This window comes from Pseudopipra pipra, chromosome 19 (assembly GCF_036250125.1).
Source record: "Pseudopipra pipra isolate bDixPip1 chromosome 19, bDixPip1.hap1, whole genome shotgun sequence".
Classification (NCBI taxonomy): Eukaryota; Metazoa; Chordata; class Aves; order Passeriformes; family Pipridae; genus Pseudopipra; species Pseudopipra pipra.
In genome coordinates, this window is record NC_087567.1 from 3,019,546 (window position 1) to 3,025,538 (window position 5,993).

Genomic DNA, 5,993 nt, shown 5'->3' on the forward strand with positions numbered 1-5,993 from the left:
ACGAAAGGACTGAGAGACAGGCTCCTGTCAGTGCCCAGGGGACACCTGATCCCCAGCCAGGACAGAGTGCCAGCCCTGCAGGGTGCAAGGCCAGCCTTATTTACAGGTCAGGTGGATTCAGGCAGGCTTGGCACAGCTTCAAGCCTCTTGTCATCTCTTGCACTTAACACTTAACTTCTGTGGCACCAGGACGGGTAGCAACAGCATTTCTGGGTGGTGGAGCTGTGTGAGACAGGAACCAGCCTTCCCAGGCCTCTCTGTAGGCAGTTCTGCTCCTGCCTGTGCTGGGAAACTGCCCTGGGGGGAACAACTCATGAGGAAACTGCAACTGGTGCAGCAGCAGCAGGGCCTGAGGACACCAGTACAGTGCTCATCACAACAACATGGTATAAAAGTGTTAAACCCATCTGTTCCTTGACAGGAAAAACAATCCTCCTGTTGTGCTTTAATTTGAGAAAATTATTGGTCCAGGGCTTATTTTATATAAAAAATTTGCTTCTATCTCTAGAAAACCTATTTTGAACACATCAGTGATCACAAAGTCTTCTCTTACACCAAAATGCAGTGAAATGTCTTGTTCCCACCAGCCCTGATAAACACATCCAGCTTTCAGCCTTAATCCAGCCTCACTGGTTTTAGCAGGAGCTCTTCCCATCAATAATCTGTACATATGTGGAGGTGTTTGCAGGATCGTGGCCACGCAATTAATAAAGAACTGACTTTAATAAGCCTAATTAGGGTCATTCCCCAGTAGTGTGAAAATAGCACTGATTGGCTGGGGAGGGAGAAATCACAAGTACTTTCCCACAAGTTGGTGACCTCAGGGTAGAACTTCAGAAATCTCTCCCATAAAACTGGAAAACCCAGTTGGCTGCATTTTGATGGAGCCATTGGAAAATTCTTTCTTTCTTTCTTTCTTTTTTTCAGCAGAACATTTTGGCTCAGAACCATTTCTTCCACAGTTTGGAGCTCAGCAATGTCCCTCACATAATGATGTCAAAGCATGGAAAAAAAATAGCCAAGAGGAGGAGAAAGAGTGTGCAAGAGCCCTTTTGGAAGAATTCTATTCTGAAGAAAGGGAGCTTTTTAGGCTATTTAATAAGTTACACAGGCAAGAAGAGAAGTGTGTTGTGGTGCTCCTTGTCTTGTTTTCTTCAGGAATACAAGCTGCAGCTGGAGGGCAGGTGGCACAAACCCAGTTCATTTATCTGCTGGCTTTGGGGCCTTGTTTTGACCCCATTAATGAAGTTCATCTCAACAGAGCAGAGTCGTTTCCTCCACTTGTCCTCATCTCTCCAGCTCCCAGGACCTGCCGTAGAATCCCAAAATGGCTTTGGTTGGAAGGGACCTTAAAGACCACCTTGTTCCAACTCCCCTGCCACGGGCAGGGACACCTTCCTCCAGAGCAGGTTGCTCCAAGCCCTTCCTGACCTGTCCCCAGAACAAACCAACCCCCCCAAACCCAGGAGGTGCTGTGGCCTCTCCAGCACTGCCCACCTTGCCCCCAGCACGTGGCCAAATCTTCAGCGAGTCCAAAGCCCTTGAGCTGTCCCTGAGCATTCCAACAGTGATTTGGAAGCTGGGTGGTACCTCTGTGTCCTTTCCCGAGGTGGAAACCTCCTCCTTGACCCAGAGATGCTGCAGCGCTCCCACCCCGGTGGGGCAGAGCGGGCGGCACACGCTCCAGCTCCACAGGAGAGGGAAGGTGGGAGTTTTCCAGGGTAAAGCATTTCCTCTGGTTCCCATCCAGTCGACAACAGCTTCTCATCTGGCCTGTTGGGAAACCACTGTTTCAGCACAATTTACAGCCTTTTGGGGAAGGGAGAACTCGGTTATTTAGTAACTTCCCTGCACGCCCTCAGGAAGGTCAGATCCTTCTGTTCCCTGCCAGAACAGTGAAAGCTGTAAAATACAGGAGGGGGAACGTGCTGGGAGCTTGTACTTCCAGTGCAGTGCACCTGGCTAACCCTGCAAACAGCCCTACAGTGCAGGGAGGTCAGGCATGGAGGGGTGGGATGTTATGGGACTGGGGCATCAGAGCAGGTCCAGCAGTGCTGGGGCAGCTCAGGAGCTCAGTGCTGCAACACAAAGTACGGGGTTGATGCACCTTACCAAGGTTTGGGTAAAATCTGCTGCTTAAAACCAAGCACCAGGAGGGGCTGAACCCCATTAATTTCCCCTTAGTAGCCTTTTTCCTGCTAGGAGATGGAAAATAGGTGCAGGTTTTCTTCCCCACAGCTGCTGGCACCTCTGGAGCACAGTGTGGGACTCAGCTTTGCTCCCAGGCTCTTGTCAGCAGCTGCCTCAGCTTGCAGGGCACTGAAAAGCTTGTATGGGCTCAGAGCAGGGCAGGAAAACCCAGGGCTAAGGCAGGAATGAGCCTTATTTGCCAAGGAGCTTCCCCACCCTGACAACATTTATTATTTTTTAAAATTATAAGAGGGGGGAAAAAAAGTTAGTGACATTATTTCTATGCTGCCTTGTGTCCAAAGTTTTGTGGAGATTTAATTGTTGTTATTTTCCACACCTCAGGCAGGTTCACACGACACAGACCCAACGGGGAGGGAGAAGCCAGCTGAACACACCACTAATTGTTGCACCGAGTTTTCCCATGAACCTCACTCAATTCCCAACCAGGGGTTTGGGGAACAAAGGTTCAAAATTCCTCCGGGCTCAAAAAATTCCCAAGGAAGAGAAAGAAACATCTTCCATTGTTGCTACACATTTGTTAACATTTCATTTCACCAGAAATCAATACAGCCCAAACATTTCTGCCAAAAGCACAAAGGAACAATGTTCAAGGGCTGCAGAACATGGAGGGGTTTTTTTATCACCTCACTGAGGTATAAAACAAACACTTTCCCTCTGCCTCCCTGTTTATTCTCAACAATATTTGTCCAAGAAGAGCTGAAACTTATCTCCAGGAAGTTTGCAGAGGAAAGATAGTGGGTGAACAGAGAATCAAGATCAGCATTTTGAACAGCCCAGGCGGGGATGGCAAAGCAGCAGTTCCCAACATCATCTTCACCTCATCTTGCTTGTTCAGCCTGACAATCAACAGCTTATTATGCAGCCCCAGCGTTCCTCTGCAATTTAAACAAGGTGTGGGTGATGGTGTGTGATCTCCAAGGTCACTTGCTGCACAGCTGTCTTTAGCCCAGTGGTCTCCAGCTACTGAGGAATAAAAATGACAATTTCACCAAAGCAAATTACATCCTGGAAGTGTAACACACTGCAGCAAGTGCACTGGGAACTATCAGATGGGAGATCTTGGAGATCCAGCTTGGAATAGCTTAACTTTTCTGTGTATAAAGGAGGTTTCTGGGATCCAGAAACATTCCAGTGGAGCCCTCAAAGAAAGAGTTTTCCCCCTTCATTTGTCTCCAGGTACGTGGATTCATAATTACAGCAATCTCTTCCCATTATACCTGGATACATCAGCGTGTTTGGAGTGTATTTCCTTGGATGTTCTTTACCTTGAAAGAATTCCTCTCTGCCCGACAGGGAAATATTACATTCTGCACATTAAAAGCTCCTTTAACCTATCATGAAATTTCCATTCTTTCTTTTCCCATGCTCTTATCTGAAGAGAATCTTTTTCTTCCTCCACTCAGCAACTGGCTCCTGTCTGCTTTAGCCAGTAGTTGCCTGGGGCATCCCAGTAATTCCTGTGATGATTAACCCCTGTCACCAAGGCCGGGCTTCGACATCACAGAACCAGCAGGTTCCTTTTGGGAACAGATGGATTTATATATTAAGATTTAACCAGTGTTGGCAAATGCCACGTGGTGTGTGTTTGCCAAGCCCTCAGGAAGGATTTTCTCACCTCATAGGGAGACAAACCAAAGTTTGGGAAAAGAGAGAACATTTGGCAGTGCATATTCCAGTCAACTGGAAGGGATTGCTTGGAGGGATTGGTGGTCACACAGATGGTGACAAGATGATGTAGGACCATGGGTTCACTGGAACATCAAGGTGGTGAAAAGACTGGGGCTGGAGGAGGAAGACATTTAAATTTACCTGCCAGTAACTCCCAATGGGCAACTTTTGATGCCTTTCCCCATTTCGTAACGACTCCACACAGAATGACTTGCAAATTTATCATATTCTTAATTCCTATCAAAGTCCCTATCCTACCAGCTCTGCTTTGCACATAAATCTAACACATCCCAAGCCAGGACTGTGTCACTGACTCGACTGGAGGTGGCAGAACCAGCCCCAGAGCAGGGTGTGCTCCTGGGCTGGGTGAGCAGCATCCCAGGCAGCCCCACACAGAGTGTCTGGGCAGCATTCAGATTCACAGGGCTTGCATTCATTAACATGCCAATTCCTTGTTTAAGATGAAAAGGGGAGGAAATCTTTCAAATAAGCTTGTAAATAAGATATTTTTTGTCCTTAGCAGAATGACAGCTTTTGTATGTTAAGTGTATTCCTTCTGCCTACAGCGCACACACAAAGAATTTTGAGCAGCATAATGTCATGTGTGCAGGTTGCTAACCTGGGAAAGAAACCCCCTAAAACAAAGGCTAACATCGAGGACAGACCCCAAAAACTGAGCTAGTTGTGGTCAGCAAACTCCTCAGTCTTGCAAAGCCTTGCACTTCAATCAGCTCTTAGAATCTGAGGGAGTGGAACCACTTGTCCTTTCAGTGTTCACCACGGACACATGGGCTAAATTTAAAGTGGCAAAAGGATTTTAGTTGTGCTTTTTTTGAGACATGGTCAGGACCACAATATCTACTGAACTGGACTGGCCTTCAGGTGTTTTCCCAAAGGATATAACCCTACCAAAAGACCTCCTTAACTTCCAGCAGCAGGAAAGCTCTGAGGTTTCCCCATCATTTCCATGAAAACTATGTGTCAGTTTTCCAAAAGAGATATCCTCACAGCTGGAAACACCACATCTGGAAACACCACAGCTGGAAACACCACAGCTGCTCCCTCCAAAAACCTGTGTTGGAACCTAAACCAGCCTCACCAGAACTTTACCAGTTACACCTGAAACAACCTCAGGGATGGAAAAAGTGGTATGGAGGGAAGCAGCTGGGCCTGAAGGATGGCTGTGACTGGGATAGGGTGGGCCAGGACATCATGCCAGCCTGGCTGCAGGCACAGCTGTGTCACTGAGGACTCCAGGAGTAGCTGCTCTCCCCCCACAGATTACCCTGGTGCTATTTTGGGGCTGAGCAATCCCATTGCTGGGGTACATCACACGCCATGGTGCCTTCTCTGAAAAACCTTGACACTTTCACGGAACTCCAAGCACTGAAAAACAGTTGTGTGATATCCCTGCAGTGCTTCCCAGGGTGGCTACAAAATTCCAGTGTGGCAGTCTTCAAGTCTGCCAACACTTTTTGCTCAGAGGCACAACCTCAGAGCATCCCCCTTTGGTAGGAAAAGCCAGAACAATGGCTTAATATTAATTTGGAGATTAAGTTGCTTTGTTTATCACAATCTCCTCGAGATGACACCCATAGGATGTGCTGTGGTGACCACAGACCTCTGGCCATGCTCCACCAGGATAAAAGCCACTGGGATCTAATGTCCCTCTTGACTGACCTCAAACCTCGAGAGGCAGCTGACCAGCAGGAAACACTTGGTTCAGGCATGTCACAGTGATTTAGATTATCCTAAAAAGACCCTAAATCTTCATGTATTGCCCAATTTTATGGTGTCAACTGTCCCAGAAAGATTCAAACACCCCAAGGCTGGGAACGGGACCAATTTCCCCAGAGCTCCCAGACACGAGATTAAAACCTAAAACATTAAGAGCCTTCTGGGGTTTGGGTTTCCCCCCCACTTCCTCTCTTGCTGGAATCAGGAAGTGCAAAGAAGCAACTGTGAAAATAAAACTCAGTTCTTTTTCAGAAAGTTACTTGAACTTTCTGAACCTTGTGTTCATTCCCACTGAGGGCAAAGATCCAAGATAGTTATTCCTGTGCTTAAACCAGGTTCAGTCATCCTTAGTAATTAAGGGCACTAGATCAAAAATT

General features: G+C 47.3%; 1 long non-coding RNA gene across 1 annotated transcript; it reads right to left on the reverse strand.

Moving 5' to 3' along the window:
- Positions 1 to 946: 946 nt before the first annotated feature.
- LOC135424451 (uncharacterized) lies at positions 947 to 3,665 on the reverse strand. The gene is made up of 3 exons (XR_010435227.1): positions 3,477 to 3,665; positions 1,498 to 1,773; positions 947 to 1,309 (listed from the first exon to the last, which is right to left on the reverse strand). It is a non-coding gene; the product is annotated as an uncharacterized LOC135424451 (long non-coding RNA).
- Positions 3,666 to 5,993: the final 2,328 nt, after the last annotated feature.